The following is a 23502-nucleotide window of genomic DNA, read 5'->3' as shown; positions in this document are numbered from 1 at the left end:
TGTGATGTATCTGACCCCAGGAATGTGTCAATAAAGTTTCCCCTTCCTGGGACAATGAATTCATGGTGTTCTTATTTCAATTTCCAGGAGTGTATTTCATAGAAATAAGTCAGCAGGCTCTTCATAATTTTATCCCTAGGGCATGGGTGTGTGTGTGTTGTCCTTAGAGTAAGTTAGTTTATGTTAGATTAACTAGGGACCGATGAGCTCAGCAGTTTGGTCCCATTAGACCTTACCACAAATTTCCAATTTTTCTTTATAGTTTTTTCGTGTATGTCTTATCGTATTTGATTACTGAGAGACAAGATATCGGGAAGATATGCACTCAAGCTGTCAAGATACTGGATTCTCGTATATTCTATTTCGGTATCCGAGCATAGTACTAGTAACCCTTGTCGCGTTCTTGTATAAATAACACATAATTTGACAGTAGCAGACAGGTACCGATAGGTTATGTAGATTCATATAGGTCGAAACTGTCGTATTTACTGAAGTGATAGTCGTGATCAGTCATCCAAGACAGCGTGGTGATCCTACTCATTTTTCATATTTTGTTCGTAACGCAGTTTGCCATGGATTATAAAATACAAGTGAAAAATAATGAAGACGTGTATTGATATTGTGTCGATGAATTACGTGTAAAATCTGTACAGGCTGAAATTAGATACTTACCAAGAAATATGAAAAACAGCACCTTGCGCGGCAGTTAGTTTCCACACCTGCGTCAGGACATAGCGAGACGAGAGCCAGAGAAAATCCCGACGTTCCTTGCTTACGATGTTAACTCTTCTGCCAAACCAGTGTACCGCGAAATGAGACCTTTTGGTAGTAAGCAACCGAATAAGAAGTAAAACATCGAATACCCTTAGGGTGTAATGCGTGAAAGCAACGTGATTACTCACTTAAGCATACATTAGTACACCCTGGCAGAAACGTTCTTTTTTAAAAAATATTGTGTATATAGCTTCGTACTGGTGCCCAAGTCACTTTGGCAATAAAAAGCATAGACAATATAGTCAAGCCATCTTTACTGCCATGTTAACTTAAAAAAAAGATTCATGATTAATCTCACGTCCCAGAATATAGTATTTTCTCTCTGAATCGCCCTTATAATAATCCCATTCAATCCGCTGACACACTAGTGCAGAGACAATTTATTTGGCACACCTTAAACATTAATCACTTTCAAATCATCATGCTGTAATCTCGTAGGATTTCTATCTGCGTGTTTGGAGCAGCGTGTTTGAATGAAATAACGGCGCAGTTCGCGAAGCAGTGGACAGGAATTACTCTTATTGCGTGTGTAACTCTTTAGGGATAACTGCTAAAATGCGGCATCTTTTATGTTACTTCTCCCAGATGCTTATAATAAGACAACACTTCTTACTTCTGCTGTAGAAGTCTTTATTCAAACACACAAAATGCCATCGCTGCAAAGAAGCATTTACATGCACACTTTTTCATGAAATATCGTATCCGTAAATAATAACTATGGTTCCGCGTGTTCTTGTTGGGGACTTTTTTTGACTTGTAGGCAGTTTCGTTAGGTTGTGGGAAGAATGTGGCTTAACTTTTCCATCAGGGCACAAATATTTTTTCTTTCTACTTCTACTTCTTCTTCTTCTTCTTCTTCTGCTGCTGCTGCTTCAAGAGAACCTCACTCAACATAGAGGAACACTGCCACCAACAGCTAGTATTTGATAATAACAAATGGCAAAGGTGTCAAGGGACTAATGTTAGGAGGAGATGCAACCACAATATTTTGGGAATATGAGGATCTTGTTTAGATCACCCTCTCTATGTATCAGTTCTCCACAGCAGTCCCTAATATAGGGCAGGCTGATTTGTCAATCAAACACTGCACTTCAGGAGAAAAGCTCTAGAAGTGGTGTTACGAAAGGTATTCAAAATTCGATAGCTTCCGGATGTACCGTAGAGATTGTTTATATTCAATGAGCACAAACTGGCTCGTCACTATAACAGAAACTTACATAGTCTTGAAAGGGCACGAAAAGTCTGCCAAACTGATGGAACATTTCATCTCAAAAGTTAGACGGACATTCAGCATTGAAGAATCCATGAGTTTGTGTTTGTGCAGGCAGCACGTACTGCTCAGAGTATTACTTTCCGTAGTGGCCACAATAGCAATTTTTGAAGACGGCTAAATGGTAATGGAAAAACTATCAAGAATAATACACTCCTGGAAATGGAAAAAAGAACACATTGACACCGGTGTGTCAGACCCACCATACTTGCTCCGGACACTGCGAGAGGGCTGTACAAGCAATGATCACACGCACGGCACAGCGGACACACCAGGAACCGCGGTGTTGGCCGTCGAATGGCGCTAGCTGCGCAGCATTTGTGCACCGCCGCCGTCAGTGTCAGCCAGTTTGCCGTGGCATACGGAGCTCCATCGCAGTCTTTAACACTGGTAGCATGCCGCGACAGCGTGGACGTGAACCGTATGTGCAGTTGACGGACTTTGAGCGAGGGCGTATAGTGGGCATGCGGGAGGCCGGGTGGACGTACCGCCGAATTGCTCAACACGTGGGGCGTGAGGTCTCCACAGTACATCGATGTTGTCGCCAGTGGTCGGCGGAAGGTGCACGTGCCCGTCGACCTGAGACCGGACCGCAGCGACGCACGGATGCACGCCAAGACCGTAGGATCCTACGCAGTGCCGTAGGGGACCGCACCGCCACTTCCCAGCAAATTAGGGACACTGTTGCTCCTGGGGCATCTGCGAGGACCATTCGCAACCGTCTCCATGAAGCTGGGCTACGGTCCCGCACACCGTTAGGCCGTCTTCCGCTCACGCCCCAACATCGTGCAGCCCGCCTCCAGTGGTGTCGCGACAGGCGTGAATGGAGGGACGAATGGAGACGTGTCGTCTTCAGCGATGAGAGTCGCTTCTGCCTTGGTGTCAATGATGGTCGTATGCGTGTTTGGCGCCTTGCAGGTGAGCGCCACAATCAGGACTGCATACGACCGAGGCACACAGGGCCAACACCCGGCATCATGGTGTGGGGAGCGATCTCCTACACTGGCCGTACACCACTGGTGATCGTCGAGGGGGCGCTGAATAGTGCACGGTACATCCAAACCGTCATCGAACCCATCGTTCTACCATTCCTAGACCGGCAAGGGAACTTGCTGTTCCAACAGGACAATGCACGTCCGCATGTATCCCGTGCCACCCAACGTGCTCTAGAAGGTGTAAGTCAACTACCCTGGCCAGCAAGATCTCCGGATCTGTCCCCCATTGAGCATGTTTGGGACTGGATGAAGCGTCGTCTCACGCGGTCTGCACGTCCAGCACGAACGCTGGTCCAACTGAGGCGCCAGGTGGAAATGGCATGGCAAGCCGTTCCACAGGACTACATCCAGCATCTCTACGATCGTCTCCATGGGAGAATAGCAGCCTGCATTGCTGCGAAAGGTGGATATACACTGTACTAGTGCCGACATCGTGCATGCTCTGTTGCCTGTGTCTATGTGCCTGTGGTTCTGTCAGTGTGATCATGTGATGTATCTGACCCCAGGAATGTGTCAATAAAGTTTCCCCTTCCTGGGGCAATGAATTCATGGTGTTCTTATTTCAATTTCCAGGAGTCTACATGGCACTTGAAAACTCAATCTGATTAACGTAACTTCACAATTTCATACATTACGCGTTCTCTAGCTTTCACCGCATACGTGAGCAAAAGCCGTAGCATAGCAAGCAGCTCATCTTCTAGACATGTGAAATTACTCATTGGGCCATAAAGGACTGCAACCAAATGGTTTGTCCAGACACGTTACCGGTTGCTTAGAAATGGTGTTCAGGTTGTAGTAGATAAATTTGGGAAGTAGAACTTAATTTAAAACGCCACTAGAGGCTAGTGTTGATTACTAGTGGTTTTTTGTGATTGATGGGTGCTTTGAAAATAGGCTAGGGAACTGTTTGTGCTCGTTAACGCAGTTACAGTATCTTGACTACGTTGGAATGTGCACGCTCAATGAACAAGGGATATTCATACATGACTGAATGAGCATTTCAAACGGTGGCTTCATCGCAATGTTAGTGCCATCCTAACGAACCCAATCGAACATAGTTGAGACGTGATGGTGCACTGTCCCACTTTGACTGCCCAGCGACGAAATCTTGGGTTACCGGACTCGTTGCCACTAATTTTACCTGACAACGCCTCATCGGCTGATTTAGTTTTACGTTTTATTCGTGAGGGTGGGTTTTATCATTTGATCTAAGTTTTAGCGCATGTCCTTTGTCCCTCTGTGTCCTCCCCCTAGTGCTTCTAGGGTGATGGTTTTAATGTGTTGCAGAGTGGCTGGCTTCTCCTTTTTTGTTCTCATGGTCCACCAGCCATGGTAATCTGCTTTGTTGTTCTAATTTCTTCATCTCGTTTCTTGCGTTTCTGTGGTTTTCTTGTCCCCTTCTGTCCATTTTCATGTTTGTTTCCCTTCATCGTTCTAGTGGTTTTTCCTTTCATTCCGTTGGAGTCGTCAGTCTCGCATGTTTTATTCTCACACTTGTGGCATTGTTTTATTCGGAACAAGGGACTGATGACCTAGTAGTTTGGTCCCTTTCCTCCTATTTTAATCCACCCAAATTCTATTCATATTTTATATTAGATCCATAAATGTAGTCTCACATATACGTGTGACTTCTTCTGTTTTGTGTGTAGAATACGGAGCTAGCTTAGGTGCTGCTCCTATTACTACCAGTGTGATCCACAAAGCTGTTAATTTGCCTGTTCCAAAGTGTCCTTTCTGTCCAGATAGTACATCATCGTTAGACAGCATAAAAACATCTGAGACGTGATTTTCGATAACCTCTTCTGAGTTGTTCAAAATTTCCATATAAACTTCATAAAGCTTGTAGCCTGGCAGGGGATGTGAAAGCAGGAGACGAAATTTGCCTTGGTGAAAGGTCTGGCCATATCCAGCCATTGTCAGTTCCAGCATAAATACTCTTTCTCTGCCTTTACAGTTTATCAGCATAAGTTTAGTCGTTGAGACATCGTTTGAATGCTTGTGTCATAAGAAGTGTAAGAATTTCATCATTAATAATTCTTCATGCCGGAAACCATCAAAACAGCTCATGATAAAATGATTTTTACAAGATATCTGGAAAGTCAACTCCATTAAGTGTGTGTGTGTGTGTGTGTGTGTGTGTGTGTGTGTGTTCGGGCGCTAAGCCACAACTGCGTTACATCTGTCGTAGAGGCAAATCATTCCGAAAATATGAACTGAGTAACAACCAAGTACGCCGTTATGTTACCCTGAAAAACTAATGATGTAGCCGAAAGCCCTAACGCCGATGTAGTCTAGCTCTTACTACATCGATGACTGACGGGCTACGAAACTTACTCTCTTTAGTGTTCTCATATTCTACAGTGAAAGGAGATACTGCATCAATGTGCTTCGCTTTCGTTGCAGTTGTGCTTGCTTAAAGTGTAGGCACGCGCCGGACAAGTAGGCCAGTTGGCAGAGGACACCCCTAGAGTCCTAGGGCCTGCCAGGAGGAGGTTATTTGCCACTGGATGCCTGCACGTAGGAAAACAGAGAAAGCCGGACGAAGGATGCTACGTAGAAGAGCATCTGTGGACTGCTGTCTGGTTATTATGTAGGAACTTTTTTCCAATCCTGTACCGCGAATGTTCACAACTCGATACTTTTAAAATAATCCGTGGTAAATAATACATTTATTCGTCCTGAAACTCATTAGATAGTCGTAAAATGCTTTAGGAAACAACACTGTTCCTTCGTCCTTGATGGCTTTAAAATGTGACAAACGTGAGCAATTAGAAACTAATGTTTCAAGTTTTCGGTTATTGTGCGTACCAGTTCCATAGAAATACATGCCTGATAATGGTTCTTAAAACACGGACAACAAAATAATAGGCTTAAAAATTAAAGATTTCCTTGTACTCTTTCTATAGTGGCGCAAGTCGTTGCTTATTTATACCATTTTGTTCGGTGGAACATGAGATGTTATGAGTTCTTCTAAACTCGAACAGTAAACGATATTTTAACCTTGGTGGACGAGAGACTTTCCTGATCTCAATGAACAGGATTAGGTAGCTTCACAGCATGCGTGCTAGAAGAATAGGAAATAATTAAAAGTTTAACGTCTCAAAATAATGAACATGCTCACACAGAATTGGTTTATAGATATTACTTTTGTTCTCCCTGAGAGCTTAGGCCCCACTGTAAACCACGAAATGGCTCCTCAAACCCTTTGCTGCTACCTTTGCTTGCACCGCTTCATCACTATTTAAAGTGAAGCCCACGAATGTGTTCCTTAAGTATTGCAAACAGATGAAAATCGGATGGGCCCAAATCGAGATTGTATGTAGGATGATCGATGACAGTGAACCTAAGGCGTCGGGTTGTTACAGATCTCGCAGTGCTCGTGTGTGGTCGGAGCCCCTCTAGCGGCAGAGGGCTGCAAATGTGTATGAAGAATGAAGATGTGGAATGTGAATAATCTTTGTTTTATTTAAGAAGCTTTCAGAGTTTTCACATAAAAGATTCGGAGGCGTTACTTTCCACACGACCTCGTACATTGTGCAGGAGGGGGGAAAAGCTTTTCAAAGGCCTGCGGCGTGATGTCGAAGCATCGTGACCCGCCGCGAACATAAGGATCATTTTAAAATAAGGCGTTCCTTTTTTTTATCTCCGTAGATGAAAACGAGACAGATTGAAAACTGTTTAATATTTCAAAAGTAATCACTATAACTGTCAATACATGAGACAAGACGGCCGGTGCCTTCATTGAAAAAAAATTGCCGTCATCTACGAAAACATGGTTGTACTCAGATATGCACCTCTTCGTCCGAAGTAAATCGAAGCCCACGAAAGACTTTCTTCAGGGTTCCAAAATTATGATAACAGCATGGGGAGAAATCGGGACTATACGGAGAATGTGTAAAGGCTTCCCAGCGGAACTTTCGCAACATACTCGAAACAACCCTGTCAACATGTGGGTGGGCCATTTTTCCATGAAGGCATTGTCCGTCCTGTCTCACAGTGGGATATATATGTATTAACAGTTATGCCGATTAATTTTGAAGTAATAAACAGTTTTCGTGCATCTTTTCCATTTTTCTCGTTTTCATTTGACTGCCCCCTTATATATACTGTGTGAACTAATTTTATATTTTTAAAATAATATATAGGTGTGTATATATAGGGTTGATAGATCACATTATGGACAGCAGCTTGCGTTAGAAAGAAAGCGTTCGCTGACGCTTCCCGGCGACACAAGGCGTTCTTTAGTATCCGCTGGCCCTGGGATGACGGGATTTCATGGAACTTGCAGCGTCTTCTAACCAGATGTACTGCATACTACCTAACCACTAAATTGATAGAATGATTTTCAACAAGAAATCCGTAAGAATAAGTGTCTCTTGGCAGAGAAAGATATTTTATTTAGAAGTGAACCTCCTTTCATATGGAACAGATGACTGGATTATAGACAACGCATAAGGCATTCGAATAGGACTTGCCAGGGCATTACCAATACAAAAGGACACCTACCGTCGGTAGGAAACGGCAGCGAACATATTGTCTCGATTAAAAGTAGTTAACCATGGCATGATCTATCACTCCTCGACGTTTAATGCAAAGACTATGAAGCACTCTGTGTCTATATTGTTCTAGTGAGTGTGTTCTCAGATATATAAAAGGTAAACTCTTTGAACGAAACTACCTATTTAATTGGTAGGTAGTCCAGATTTTGTGCTCCATGATGAATGGTTTGTTTTCGCGTTCTTGACGCACTATGTTCGATGGCACTGTGTACTGCAGATGCTAATTAAACTCAGAAATTAGTTTCGTGGCAGTGGTCGTATTATTAGTGACAACTTTCGTTAGAGTCTAGATGACATTAAAAAGGATTAAGTGGCCGCGCTGGATTAGCCGTCATGGACTCACATCGTGAGAGAGCAGAATGGGGCGCTCCGCGGGACTCACGGACTTTGAACGTGGTCAGGTGATTGGGTGTCACTTGTGTCACACTCTGTACGCGAGGTTTCCACACGCCTAAACATCCCTAGGTCCACTGTTTCCGATGTGATACTGAAGTGGACACGTGAAGGGACACGTACAGCACAAAAGCGTACAGACCGACCTCGTCTGTTGACTGACGGAGACCGCCGACAGTTGAAGAGGGTCTTAATGTGTAATAGGCAGACATCTATCCAGACCCTCACGCAGGAATTCCAAACTGCATCAGGACCCACTGCTAAAGTGCTATGGCAGTTAGGCGGGAGGTGAGAAAATTTGAATTTCATGGTCGAGCGGCTGCTCATAAACCGCACATCACGCCAGTAAATGCCGAACGACGCCTCGCTTGGTGTAAGGAGCGTAAACATTGGACGATTGAACAGTGGAAAAAAGTTGTGTGGAGTGACGAATCACGGTACACAATGTGGCGATCCGACGGCAAGTGTGGGTATGGCAAATGCCCGGTGAACGTCTGCCAGCGTGTGCAGTGCCAACAGTAAAATTCGGAGGCGTGTTTTTCATGGAGGGAGCTAGCACCCCTTGTTGTTTTGCGTGGCACTATCACAGCACAGCACAGGCCTACATTGATGTTTTAAGCACCTTCTTGCTTCCCAGTGTTGAAGAGCAATTCGGAGATGGCGACTGCATCTTTCTACACGATCGAGCACCTGTTCATAATGCACGGTCTGTGGAGGAGTGGTTTCACGACAATAATATCCCTTTAACGGACTGGCCTGCACAGAGTCTTGACCTGAATCCTATAGAACACATTTGGGATGTTATGGAACGTCGACTTCGTGTCCGGCCTCACCGACCGACATCGATACCTCTCCTCAGTGCAGCAATCCGTGAAGAATGGGCTTCCATTCCCCAAGAAACCTTCTGGCACCTGATTGAAGGAATGCCTGGGAGAATGGAAGCTGTCATCAAGGGTAAGAGTAGGCCAACACCATATTGAATTCCAGCATTACCGATGGATGGCGCCACGAACTTGTAAATCATTTTCAGCCAGGTGTCCGGATACTTTTGATCACATAGTGTATATTGCAGGACATCACTCTCAATATTGGCCATAAATTAATAAAATGTGGCCATTTTCGAGCTTGATCTCCTGCAATATATGTTAATGATATAAAATGGCATAAAAGGGCCAAATCCTGGTCGTAATTAAATAAACAATAATATAGTCAAATGACGATGTGTTCATTTAAAAATTATTGTATGATTCAAGAACTGTTTGCAAAGAAATTGTTGTTGTTACCATTGTGATATGAAAACTACATTTGGGTAGTTCTATTATCGCTCTCTCAGGAAATTTTGCTTGTATTTTTGTAGTCTGAAGTCGTTTGAGCAAAATCACAAGCCGTAAAACAGTGGTCCGAATACTGAAATAACTACTGCACGATTCAGTTGAAGAGTTGGATGTGACTATTGTCACCTCGTACAGCAGGCTAAAGTAATTGCGGTAACTCGGACTGATCGACGCTGTTTGTCATTTTTCGCGACGGTGAAGTGGAGGGGGGTGGAATGTTGGAGTAAGAGCATTGGTCATGCATCTGCCGTGTCCACGGCAGGCTAACGGTACAGAAAGGGGACTGAGCGCGCCGCCGCATTCTTGCATATAATTGCTCTTTAAGCACCGGCTTTCGGTGAACAGTCTGCTCGTTTCCTCCGGACAGGCAGCAGATTGTTACACCATAGCCGGTTGCCTTTTTTCCTCCCTATTGCGGAAAGCCAAACGCGATCGTAGTGCTAAGATTTTCATATTCCTGTTGCACATTCCTAGCGATGCCTATCTTATGAAAACGTATTTTAAATACTGCACCTAAAATTCGATTTGGAAAATAATATTTTTCGGCTGGGAAAACAGCATTTATGAAAGACGGCAACGTGGCTCGTATAGAAGTTATTACGGGCAGGTATTCAGCTGTCCCTGGTGGACCGCCCCACAGGAATTCACTGTTTGTTTACGCTCTGCAGGAGGCCCCTCCTCTGTTGACGTTACAGCATAGTCCGCCTCACCGGCACGGATCTGGAGGAAATGATGTTTTGTCGTCACGGTTAACGGCCCCCTGGTTTCATTATTTTTGTATCGTCTCTGCTGACTGAAGGAGTGCAGTACAAAAACTCCCAGTTTATATTTTTCTGGATTCGACTTCGTTTCCTTTCTTACGTTTGACCTTAAGTTTTCTGTCTAATCCAGAGGTAACTCTCCAAAGTTGATTGAACAAATACGGAAAGATTGCTTTCGCTGAAGTATGTAATGAACTGTATTTCAACTGGGGACCGCTTGTATCTGGGTATGTGGAAGTACGTTATATTTAAGGCTGAACATATCAAAAATGGCTCTGAGCACTATGGGACTTAACAGCTGTGGTCGTCAGTCCCGTAGAACTTAGAACTACTTAAACCTACCTAACCTAACGACACCACACACATCCATGCCCGAGGCAGGATTCGAACCTGCGACCGTAGCAGTCGCGCGGTTCCGGACTGCGCGCCTAGAACCGCGAGACCACCGCGGCCGGCGCTGAACATATCGCTGTGCAAATAATGAACTTTTTTAAAAGTGTTCCTGTGCTGTTGGTTACAGCTGCGGTAAAGAAACTAATTTCGTTAACGTTCACTGGACGAAAGCCTCAGCGTATATTGTGTCTGATATTGTTTCTTTGAATGATAGTTTAGTATTGTACTTCTGTCGGCACTACGTAAATTTAAGTTTCCGCCATTACGAACGTCGTCTGCGTCTCAAATAAATAATGATAATAATAATAATAATAATAATAATAATAATAATAATACTTCTAGCTGCTATGTGTAGAGTTTGATGTTATAGCTAAAGGGATAAACGTAACAGTACGTTATATCTTGTGCTTCTACGAAAGAAATCGGCAATCGTGGAACTTACATACGCTAAAATCCGTCCAACACGATGTAAGCGGTGATGGTAATTTTTAGCTCGCGAGTAGGAATTACCATGTTAAGGACTTTCCTCGGTACCAGTTGCTGTATTGATTGCGAGCATCATCACATTTAGATTCTGCAACCAAATTGACTACCTGTGTAGCCTTGAGAATGTAACAGAGCTCATTTTTGTCGACGTTGATGTTAATTGACGACTGTGTCTAGAGGAAGAAAAAAAAGATTAAACGGTTTCATTCCTCTGACTATTCTCTACAGGAGGCTTTCCAAGTACGTGTGGCAAGAGTAAGCTATTAATGCTTATTTTTCCGTGGGCAGCAGGTCAGGTGTTAGTGTGGATACGTGGACGCAGAACGGTTAGCGTGTGCTGACAGGCGTAGTCCACTTAGTTGTGCAATACGGCCGTGCAGAAAACATCAGGTGGTAAAGTTTGTGAAGTGTTGGTGGGAAGACCGTTTCACACAGAGAAAAAAACAACCAACACACTGGTGTGTGTATAAATTAAGGTACCACATATAAAAATATCTAGACTTGCACCCGTTGTACTCTGCATATTACCAAGTGTAATCAGACTGAGTGTTGTAGAAATGTGGAAGAGCTGGATTCAGAAGCCTTCTAAGTCCATGCTGACAAGTTTCCGTGTTTCCCTTGCAGCATTATTTTTGAGTGCCAGTATGACTCCTTGTTCATGGCTGTAGGCGAGCCTTTCTTCCGTTATTGTTCAAACTGCCCTAGTGCTCCGTCTCTGATGGCCTCGTTGTCCATAGTGCGGTAGGCGTTGGATAATGCTTGCCACGTCTGTGACATTCCTGCCGCTCGTGCCCCAGTGCGTGCGGCTGAACGACGGGCACGACGCAGCTCGCACTAGGTAACTCTGCGTTCTGCAGCGTATCGGCGAAACGTTTTGTGTTGCAGTGATCACAGAGTGAGAATCTTTGGACCCTCTTCTGGATAGCTAGAAAGATGGTAATTTGGACAAAACAGGAACTGAATATAAAGGTAAACAAAGCGATGGGTAAATGAGTGTAGTTAATGGAGAACTAATCATTAGCGTGCAGTCTTAGCTACTCATCGTGCCAAGGAGAAGTCTAAGGGTCAGCGTTCAAACACTCGCAGATACTTCGGTAGATCAGGAAGTACTAATTTCCAGCCGACGCAAAGAACACAGATGGGTAGCCCTGCTGCAGAATCACATCGAAAGTAGTTGATCAATGATTGTGACAGAAAGAATAATGCTTGCTTTAAGATATCAGCTGAGTGCCATCCTCCTACGTGCAGAAGAGGCTTGAAGGAGTAGTCAGCTCGAAATCAGTTACGTGGTAAGAAATGAAACATCCTCAGTACTCGTAGACACAAATCAGATTTCAAAGACTAAAGAACGGCGTAGTAGTTCGGTTTATAGCACAACTGCACAGCATTCTGAATTTTATCATGCAGCATTGTAATGGGGAAATAAATTACAGTGAAGTGATAGGTATCTGTGAAGGATGTAGTATGACGGGCGTAAAAAAATGACCATACCTTAACTGGTTAAAACTACTAGAGTTTTTTCTGCCTTTTAATACACTAGTATTCCCAGAATATGTTGCTGTACTGTTCCTTCGCTTCAAGATAGAACCATGCATTCTGAGTCCAATGAAAAACTTTTAATGCCGGTGATTCGGCCACAAGATACGGCCGCGCAGGAGGAAGGCAGCTTTTGGCAAATGGAACAATGTGCAATGTGTCGTGTACTTCGACGACATTAGTGTATAGCAAGTCAGGAAATCTTGGTAATTAAGTGAATATCCTATCTTCGTTCTTATGGATGACAATGCGCGTCCGCATCGAACAGCGAAGGTGGAGCAACTCTTGGTACGAGAGATTATTGGAGCAGCTCTTGGTACGAGAGACTGTTCGGTGAATGGATTGGCTTGCTCGTTCCCCGGACTTAAATCCCATCGAGCACGTCTGCGATGCGTCGGGGAGACGTATTGCAGACCTTCCAAATGCACCAACGACCATCTAACAGTTGTCAACCGCGCTGGAGGGGGAATGGAACGCCCTACCATAACTTATCATCATCCTTGTGGCCAGCGTGGGAGCACATAGTAGAGATGCATTGCCGTCCGTGGTGATCACACACCACGTTGACCGAGCGAGGCGGCGCAGTGGTTAGCACACTGGACTCGCATTCGGGAGGACGACGGTTCAATCCCGCGTCCGGCCATCCTGATTTAGGTTTTCCGTGATTTCCCTAAATCGCTTCAGACAAATGCCGGGATGGTTCCTTAGAAAGGGCACGGCCGATTTCCTTCCCCATCCTTCCCTAATCCGAGCTTGTGCTCCGTCTATAATGACCTCGTTGTCGACGGGACGTTAAACAGTAATCTCCTCCCTCCACACACCCCGTTCAGAATCACGTTCCCCTCTTTTCGTAATGCCCAGGGGACTGTCGCTAATCTCGATGACTTCAGTGTAATTATTGTCTTTGAATAAAAGTGTCATTTCTGTTCCTCTCGTTGCGTGTTTATTTCAATTACCTTCTGTACTATATTGTAGCAGTTCTTTCAATGTCTGGTTTAAGTTTCATCGAGCTGTATTATTTGGCAGTGACATATCATGCGGAAGTTACTTTCGTTCTTAAGTTTTGCACACCAGTGTACTACGGTAAAAGTGCATCAGCAGTAAATCTGGGTTTCTCCTATTGGCCGCCAGCAACAAGTATCAACTGTACCCAGCTTGTACTATCCTAACACCGAGAGAGAAAGAAACCTACCAGCGTGTTCTAATGTACGAAATCTCATGCAAAGAAAAGCCAGTGGCTTGGAAAAAATGATGCAAGTCTATTCCATCCCGGTAGCTGCGTTGAAATTCCGCAGCGTTTCGAGGAGTGTCACTCTCGTCGAAACGTCGCGGAATTTCAACGCAACCACACCCGGTTGGAAACCCGAGAAGATTTCGTCACCAGTATACGCCAGAAGAGTGAACATTCACATGAGGCCCAAGTCATCAAAGTGTTCTGTATTAGTTTTATGTGATGATGTAGATGAAGACTAATCCGCAGAGGATATGAATGTCTGTCTCGTAGAAGGAATAAAAATATTTCCGACTGAGCAGCCCAGTATCGCGGGCTTTGTATATTGGCGGGAATATAATACAAAGCACAGATAAGATCTTGCCCTGTAGCTCACATGCTAATGCCGAATGTATGACGGTTTTGGCTGACAGTGGATAAATTAAACGTCTAAGAAAAGGAATATCTTAACGATTACATGTACGTAATTCGTGCAGCTGGTGCTTGATGAGGTTCCAGATGTTTTCAGTTGGATGTATAACAGATGAATTTGTAGGCCAGGACGCCAACTTCAGATCATCAGTTGCGATTCAGATATATATTACTTTCAGGCTACAGATACACTAGTTTAGGTCCATATTAGAACCTCTTCAGATCTCTTGTAGTTGGAGAACAACCTCTCAGTTACATGTGTTCGATCAGCCTCCATGAGTCACTAAGCACTAAGTGTTCACTGTTGACTTACAGAGACTGAACACATCAAATGTAACTGACGGGTTGCTGTGCAACTAAAATAGATCTGAAGAGATTCTAAAATGGGGCAAAACCGGTAATAATTATAAACACAGATAGACTATAAACAAAAAATTTAAAAAATATTAAAATAGTAGTCGTTGCTGACATACATATCATTTGTCATCGTGCCAAGATTTCATAAACTTACGATTCTGACATTGACAAATATTCTGCTAGAAAATGTACTGTCCGATGGAGAAAACCAAATAAGTGCGAGTTACTAGCATCAACACTGACGCAGTGAATGCAGCACATCCCAGGAAGACAACATTAATGTTTCGGAGGGCATGCCACAGTGCTGTTGGAAGAAGAAAATAAATAAATAAATAACAAAAGAGAGAGCGAGCTCGGAAACTCAGAAATTCGTTTGCAGTATCTACTGCGTGAGAGGCTACTGAAGTCTACTTTACACCTGAACGAATGGAAGCGAGTGCGAGCGAACGAGCATTCACAGACAGTTCGCCAGTGTTCACTGCTATTCGCTTGTAGCTTTGAACACTCGTTTATATCTGAGAGAACTGAAGAAAATGCGTATTGAAGCGTGCTAGCCCTACGAATACTAAGTTATTTCCGGATGAAGTCATGGGCACAAGGGTTTCTTTCGATGCAACGCAAGTGACAGTCGCGATGCAAATCTAGTAGCATACAGCCAGGATTATTTTGCATGTCGGACAGATGTTGGTGAAGGAGCAAGCGAAACGGTGTAGGAAAAGAGAAATGTAGGTTTCCGAAGTTTTAGGCAAGCGTGAAACGCGTTGGTTAGTACTATGGTGTGTTAAAAAAAAAAACGCGTACGATTTCTTTGTATGAAAACACTTAAAGCTTTTTAAATAAAATAAACTTTATTAACATTCTACACCTCTATTCTTCATGTCTACGTATTTATTTCTCAACGTAGTCACCCTGGCGATGAACACATTTCTCCCAAAGAGAGACCAGTTTGTTGTTACCGTCACTTGACTTTGTTGACTGAGTCACAACCTCACCTCTGCTTGCGACACGTCATCGCTGTCAAAGGGAAGTCCTCGAAGGTGTTTTTTAAGTACTGAAAACAAATTAGAATCGAATGGAGGCGGAGTCGGAACTGATAGTGAACCCAAGGCATTGGATTGTTGCAGATATCGCAGTGTTCGTGTGTGGTCTGGCATTGTCAAGCTGAATGAGAGGTGCTCCATATGTGGACAAAATTTTCGAATTATTAACTCGATTACAGCAAAAATGGATCAAATGGCTCTGAGCATTATGGGACCTAACTTCTGAGGTCATCAGTCCCCTAGAACTTAGAACTACTTAAACCTAACTAACCTAAGGACATCACACACACCCATGCCCAAGGCAGAATTCGAACCTGCGACCGTAGCGGTCGCGCGGTTCCAGACTGTAGCGCCTAGAACCGCTCGGCCACCCCGGCCAGCCGATTACAGCACGCTGTTTGTCACTCACCGATATAGTTACGTTATTCAGCACGCGGTCGTACTTGTCCACGAATTACAGCTCGAGTCTTTCTAAGCTTTATTTCAAAACCTTGCACATATCGCGGTAGAATGGCCGGACACGGATTGAACCGTCGTCCTCGTGGGTGACGTTTAGCTTTTGGAGTGGTAAGTCTAAAATGCAGTGAACGAAACACGGATCCTCACATTTTATCATTTCGTCTCGATACGTCGCCGCGAATAGTGAACAAATATATTGATGACTCTTTTTTGTTTTTACGTAAGACATCGTGGATTTTCCGCTTTGATGTTTGCCTTTTCGATGAAAAGTTCTTTCTATTAAGTTGTATGAAAATGTCAGTTGAACGTTATTTATTAGGATAATCTTCTTGCTTTGTAAAAATGTAGTTAGTTCTTATTACAGATGGGTGAATAAATAAGATAAAACTTAGTAAACAACTTAATATTCGCTTACTCGACGGCTCCCGGTGTCTTATAGGAATTGAGTGTGGTGGCTGTTCAAAGGTTTCTGTTCCTCCTGTTAGCGCCGTGTAGAATACATCTACTCAGTAGATGTAGCGGAATGATGGGTATTTTTCCAATCGGATAACAGAACACATTGTAGATAGGTTCTAAGTTGGGATTATAACCATTTGTTTCCGAATTTTAATACTAGATACTGTTTCGTATTTCTTCAGTGCTTCCAGAAGTCTATTGTGTTGTAGTTGCGTCACACATGTCATTGTTCTTGCCTGCTTTGAAAGTTCTTCCTCGTGTTACAATGTAGAGTGTCCGTGAAAGGCTCCCACAATTATTTAAGACGTCTGCAGTTGAAAATCTCTCTTCCTGTCGTCACGCTGGTGCAACAGCTCAGTCCTTAGAACGCCGTCTGTGCTGCTAGAACGCCGGATGCGTTCGGACTGTAACGAAATCAGTTCTAGGGACAGACGATGTTATTGTAGTTGTAGAGCGCATTAATCATCATTCATTCATTATCGTCTCATTCGGCATCAACTGCTGTTTAAAGACCTCACCTGGATTAATGCGTGCATTACGTTCTTCAGCTATATGCATCCACGTTGCACATGCATGTTTGCTAATGTTGCGTACCCACTTTTATTTTGGGCGTTATCTCGGTACCTTCTCGTGTCATGATATTCCAAAAAGAACTATATTGCTTAAAGTACCACTGGTTTAGTTTACCAAAAGCATTCAAACCACTCTTCTGTATATTTAATTTGTTGTCCATCCAGTCGTTGTTTCAACAGCCCTTGAGTTTATTGGTATTTTTTTTCTTGTTGTAGAATGAAGTAACTCCCTTTTAGAAATATTTATACACTGAGGTGACGAAAGTATTGGGATACGTCCTATTATCATGTCGGACCTTCTTTTCCCTGGCGTAATACCTCGATATCGCATGGACTCAACAAGTCTTTGGAAGTCGCCTGCAGGAATATTGAGCCAGGTTGCCTCTATAGCCGCCCGTAATTGCGAAAGTTTGCCGGTACAGGATTTTGTGTACGTTACCATAAACTTGCTAACGTAAATGAAAGGGTTTATGCATGATTGTCTTAGGATTCGCATGGACTTCGCAATGAAGGTCTAATTCTTGACTTCAGAATATACCGAACTTTTGCCAGTATTTCCACCTTTCATTCAAAATTAAGACCTTTTCCTGATTCTTAGAATAGTTACGTCGTATGCGTATGCAGATCTACTAAATAAAGCACCGCATCATACGAGAACACAGGAATTGCAGAACGTGAATGTAGAAAAGTGTAGAAATGGCTCTGGGCACTATGGTGAAAAGTGTAGAAGTTTCTCAATAAAACAAAAGAGACATGTACACTAAATTATGTACACATTATCACTACTGAAAATGTTTGTTGATTATAACGACAGCTGTTTCGGAAGCTTTCCATTTTCAAGTACTTGTACGTTGTCCTGACGTATATTTAACGTTTGTTATGACTGTATCTGGTAACTGGTCTCGTTATATTTCACGTGAAATTCTAAAATATCGATTTCACGTCGATATTGTGCTGTTTTATACCGTGTGGCGTAATATTTTGGTATAATATTGTAGATATTTCCTGTAATTTTTTTTTGCCGTCCACACCATAGATGCTACGTATTTACATATTGGCATATTATATTTATATTTACATTTATTTGCATTTAACTTTATATTTACATATCAATAGTTTAGAATTTGACCTGAAATATAACAAGAACTGTTACCAGGTAAAGTCACACCACATGTTGTACTGTATATACGTCAGCTCAAAATAGACTCAATTGAAAATGGAAATCTTCCGAAACAGCCATCGTTATAACCAATGAATGTTTTAAGCAGTGATATTGGAACCTCACTTACAATGTCCTTTCAAGACATATATTTCATTGTAGACCCAATCATGAAGAAACTTCAGGTTTACCTTTTGAGGCGTCCGAATTTGGTAGTAATCCGTGATTCTAAGGGAACCATTACCAGTCGGCAGTCCAGTCCTGTTTTGTGGTAGACTATTAACTTTCCAAGTTAATTAATCACAGAAACAAAACATAATTTGGATAAGACTATTGGCAATTACTATCTAACGTCTTCGCGTTGTCGAAGTCATTGCGAGCAGTGCATAAGCTCTTGTTGGACAAGGATGGGGCAGTAAATTTGCCACGGTCATAAAGAAGGAATCATCCCGGCATTCACCTTCAGTTACTGTAACCACGGGAAACCTAAATCATATTTTATTGTAATGCCATGACCGATTTCGGGCCATCATTCCCATCTTCAGGTGGCTACACTTGTTTGACTACAGAATTATATTCATTGCCAGCACGTCGTCCACCCCTACACTGCATAAGAATGCATTTGCGTAGTTAGCGCCACTTCATGTGTCGTGTGAATTACTTTAATAACAAAGAAAAAAGTGCTAATGAACTACACTAGGTAACATATAAAGTGAATGAGTTATATGCATTTACATTTGTACTAATGAAAGTCGTGACAAAAAAAAGTAAAACTTTCCGAAAAGTAAGTTTTACAAGTGACGTTCTTATGAACAAAATAACATTTAAATCACAGTGACCGAACAAGGATTTTAACCACACTCTTCCCAAATACGAGTCCTGTCTATTTAACCACTGTGCCACTTCACTCGGTTTGATTTATGAGACTCAAGCTTCAGCATTTCAGAAAGAACTATCGCAGATTATTTTCGTACTTATTTAGTGTAATAGACGGGTAATGAGGACGTTTTTACTTACTACATCTTAATTCTACGTTTCTAAATGAGTAACTTAACACACGTTATTTGAAAATGCTCTAAATGTCCTTTAATGCACTTCATAACTACCATGTCTCAGAAAATAAGTGAACATTAAGAGATGACATGTGACAAGATTAGCGTCGTATATTAACTCAATTCTTCATTATCTTCGCATGGGAGACGTAGTCCGAAGAGGAGAGTAAATACCATCGTCCTAGGTCTCTATTAGCCACAGCCTATTTTATCAGCAAAGAGGAAGGAACACTAGGATACAATGTTCTATCGATGACGAGTTTAAGCTGCGAATGGACCAGGGTGAGATAGTTAGGCCATCGTATCCCTTTCAAAGGATTCACACTGATATTTGCCTTAGTAATAAAAGTAGGGAAAGCCCAGAAAATGTAAATTTGGATAGCCGCACGGGACTTTAACTCCGGTCCTCCCGTATGCGGATCTAGTAAATGAAGCACTGTGTCATACGAGAACAGAGGATTATTGCAGAACGTGAATGTAGAAAAGTGTAGAAGTTTCGCAATAAAACAAAAGAGATATGTGCACTAAATCTGTATTGCTAGTTATATATTCCGATAAAATAGTGTGTGATAATAAACTACCCTTATTACTGTAATGTTTTCTTTCTGTAAAAGAGATTTAACAACCACCTTTCGTAATTCTTCGAAATACTTACCTGACGCAGTCCGACAAGTTTGGCGGCTCAGTTATCAAGGACCACAGCCCGGTTTTAATCTTTCAGTTTTTCACTTTGAGAGGAACGATTAAACCAGATTGCAGTCCTTGTGGATGGAGTTGTAATTTTGAAACGCTTTGGACGGAAATCATAACGACCAAAGGTGTGTTAGACCATTATCTGATTTAATGTAAAAGTACTGTAACGGGACGCTCACGAAGAAATGTTAATTATTAATGTGTGTCAATATCGTAATGTTCACGGAGCTATTTATTTGGAACTAAGACTACTCTTAACTACTTTTTCGCATTTCATGTATTATGAGAGTTTTCTGTCGACTTCTCTAGTTCCCAAATAAGTAATTTGCCACGATCACAGGATGGGAATTTCTCATAGGCTCTCACAGGAAGTTGAACTAATATGTTCTCGGTCTTGTGCCCGAGTGAGTCTGGCGAAGTGTTGTCGCTTTTTTTTTAGATGACATTCACTTCCGTCATCCGGCGAAGTTTCTGTGAACTAAGTCTGTATTTGTTACATGTTTGTTACTATAAAACTGTATATAATAAAATACAGTCATTGTAGTGTTTTCCCTCCTTGCGAGCAGTTGGGTATGGTGATGAAAGGCAATGTCATCAAAATGTCGCTCCTACTCGTCGGTCCCTCAGTGCTGGGATCCAAATATCTTTGTGATGCAGGTACTGTACAGAACACAAATAAGTGTTGGGGATAACGCTTGAATGATACTATTGAATCACGTACATGGTTGTCCTGTCATGATATTTGGCGTCAAGAGGAAATTGTTACGACTCGCAACGGTTCAGTATTTATTGGCGCGTACTTTGTTTTCAGTAGGAATGGAAAAAAAAAGCTAACTCCGAAGGTGAAACGGTATCCAGCTAACAAAGTTGGTCAGAAGACTTATTCTGTCTGCTGCTCATAAAAATAAGATAAACCGACATTTAACTATTTTTATTATTTCCGTTGGGAGATACTTGTCGTCGTCTACTTGTGATTTATTAGCCTCCGTGCACTTCGAGTTGGTGGTTGTCCTACGCTACTCTTGATGAAAAAGAAAGCATTGTATTTTATTTCTGACATGAAGGTTCAGAAATTGTAAAGAAAGGAATGCACGCACACGTTCTAAACACAATTCAGTTCAACAACCTGAAAGTTTTAAGAGTGCCGAATAATTTATTACATATAGGTTCACTCTACTGTCTTGGTTGGTTTCCGTCTTGGAACCCTTCACCCTTCTCTCGTTGTCTTCTCTGTTGCTCTTCTGTCGAGGTTTGGCTCTGAGCACTATGGGACTTAACATCTGTGGTCATCAGTCCCCTAGAACTTAGAACTACTTAAACCTAACTAACCTAAGGACATCACACACATTCATGCCCGAGGCAAGATTCGAACCTGCGACCGTAGCAGCCGCGCGGCTCCGTACTGAGCGCCTAGAACCGCTAGACCACCGCGTGTCGAGGTTTATTAGTGTTTTCTACTCAGTACCCTGAGCGACTACTTAACTGTTCCCTTACATTACCTCTACCCGTCAACAGCAGCTAGTTATAATTAAAAAAGCGAGATTTGTTTAAGGAAAAGTGAGACAGCGGCAGTTGTTAGGCGGCCACAGCTTGTGGACCACTGTCGAAGCATTTCTCTGTAGCGTTCCTAGCGTGGGTCCCTTGCTTAGCACTTCTCGTAAGTACGTTGTGTGGTATGCGACAAGTAGCTCTAATAGTTCTACAAAGCCATTGTAGATTGCTGATTGATCTGGAACTCGAATTCGTAGGTCTTTATTGAAGAGAACTTCCGCACGCACTTGGCGAGTAGGCGAATTCATATTTCCACATTCATTTTTAACAAATGTTCAACTTTTGTCAGTTCTTCGTCTTGGCATGTACAATTTTACAGCTATTGGGGCAATAGACAAACATTACTCTGGCTAAAAGTAAGGGTGCCAATTTGTTGGGAGGCTTAGCTTGTGCGTGTTGCTCGATTATATGACAATTTGGAGGTTCTGGGCAATTAAAACTACGTCTCCATAATCTATAAAAATTCTTAATAATTAGATATATTGTTGTTTCAGTGTATAAAGCAAAATATCTCTCTTTCCTGTGATTGGACAAGGCTTAATGGACATGAGGTTACGCTGATTTCAAAAAAGTTGAACTAAAAGTTCAGAAGAGCTTCCATTGAAATAGCCACACCGTGTGGTTCGTGTGTTTTACTATTCCATACAAAAATATTAACTATATGAATGTTTATAAATTAGTGAATAGCCGCTCCAGTTGCTAATACGTTCTATAATTTAATTCTCGACCCTTTTAGGCTATTGTATTTAAGTCATTTTCTAGGGGATCTGAAAATCAGATCATTTGACGTTGCATCACCACAGCACAGTTTTCAGATTCACCAGTAAATGGGTTCAATATAAAGCCGGAACCGGCCGAGGAATAAATTAATGAACGTATTAGCAACCAGAGCGGCTTTTCATTAATTCTGTACGCGGTTGCATAGTAACAGCGCGCTCTAAACTCAGGGACACTAATAATGATGAAATGTCAGATGAAAACAGCATCTCATATGATCTGAAATTCATTTTCCTTCAAATTTTGACTCGAGAGATAGCAGTAACATCACCCTCTTTTCCTTCATGACGAGCATTCCTCTATGGAATATATAAATTTTTGTCGGGAAGTAGTCAAGCCTTGTGCATTGTTAATAAAGGAGCCAGCTTCCATTCAAGTCATAAAAGAGTTAAAAATTGTTAGGAACTCTTCATTTTTATTGCGTTTTGTAGACTCTGGGGCTGAAGCAGCTTAGGAACAGATTGAATTAATCCTTCCACAGCCAACGTTTGGACAGTTTTTGTATATTTATTCACATGTCCGGTTTAGAGAGTTTTGCTGATGGTATCATTTGATAAAGAAATTTAATTTCTCGAAACTAGCCACATGAATAAACAAACAAACCCAAGAAATTTATTTTAGTGGTTGTAAAATAATTGTTGTCATTTATGAGTTTTTTTTAAAGAAATAAAGTCTTTCTCACTATTGCTCGTGGATTTTACCTTCCGATGACTCTTTCATTTCGAGCTGAATGAGTGGATTTGCTAAGGCGAGGTATGGTCTGACGAGATTGTGGCGCATACCATACTTCGGTTGCAACAGTCATTTTATCGAGATCAAAGTTCAGAGATAAGATTATTTCGTGTAACGCCAGTAAACAGCTTCTTTTAAGATCGCGTTAAGTCTCACACCACAAAAGTATGTTAGCCGACAGATTACCTTTCAGAATTGTTCTCTAGGCTCTAATCAGATGTAAGTGAAAGTAGCACAATAACTCAACGAGGCAATCGTCCATAATCTTCAGATACGTATTCTGGGTTGAATTTGTGCAACGGGAGGAGGTTGCACTTACCTTTCAGTCGACGTTATATAATTAGAGACTAGATGGGTCAGAATTGGTAAGGAAGCGACCGTGATCTTGTTCAAGGAATAATTCTGAAATTCGCATGCAACGACTTACTACGGGAATCTCGAGGAGCCAACATTAGGACGACCGTATAGGCATCTAAACCTTGCTTCACCTTAACTGAATTCCAGCATTTTT

This window comes from Schistocerca piceifrons, chromosome X (assembly GCF_021461385.2).
Source record: "Schistocerca piceifrons isolate TAMUIC-IGC-003096 chromosome X, iqSchPice1.1, whole genome shotgun sequence".
Classification (NCBI taxonomy): domain Eukaryota; kingdom Metazoa; phylum Arthropoda; class Insecta; order Orthoptera; family Acrididae; genus Schistocerca; species Schistocerca piceifrons.
This window is presented reverse-complemented; position numbering follows the sequence as displayed.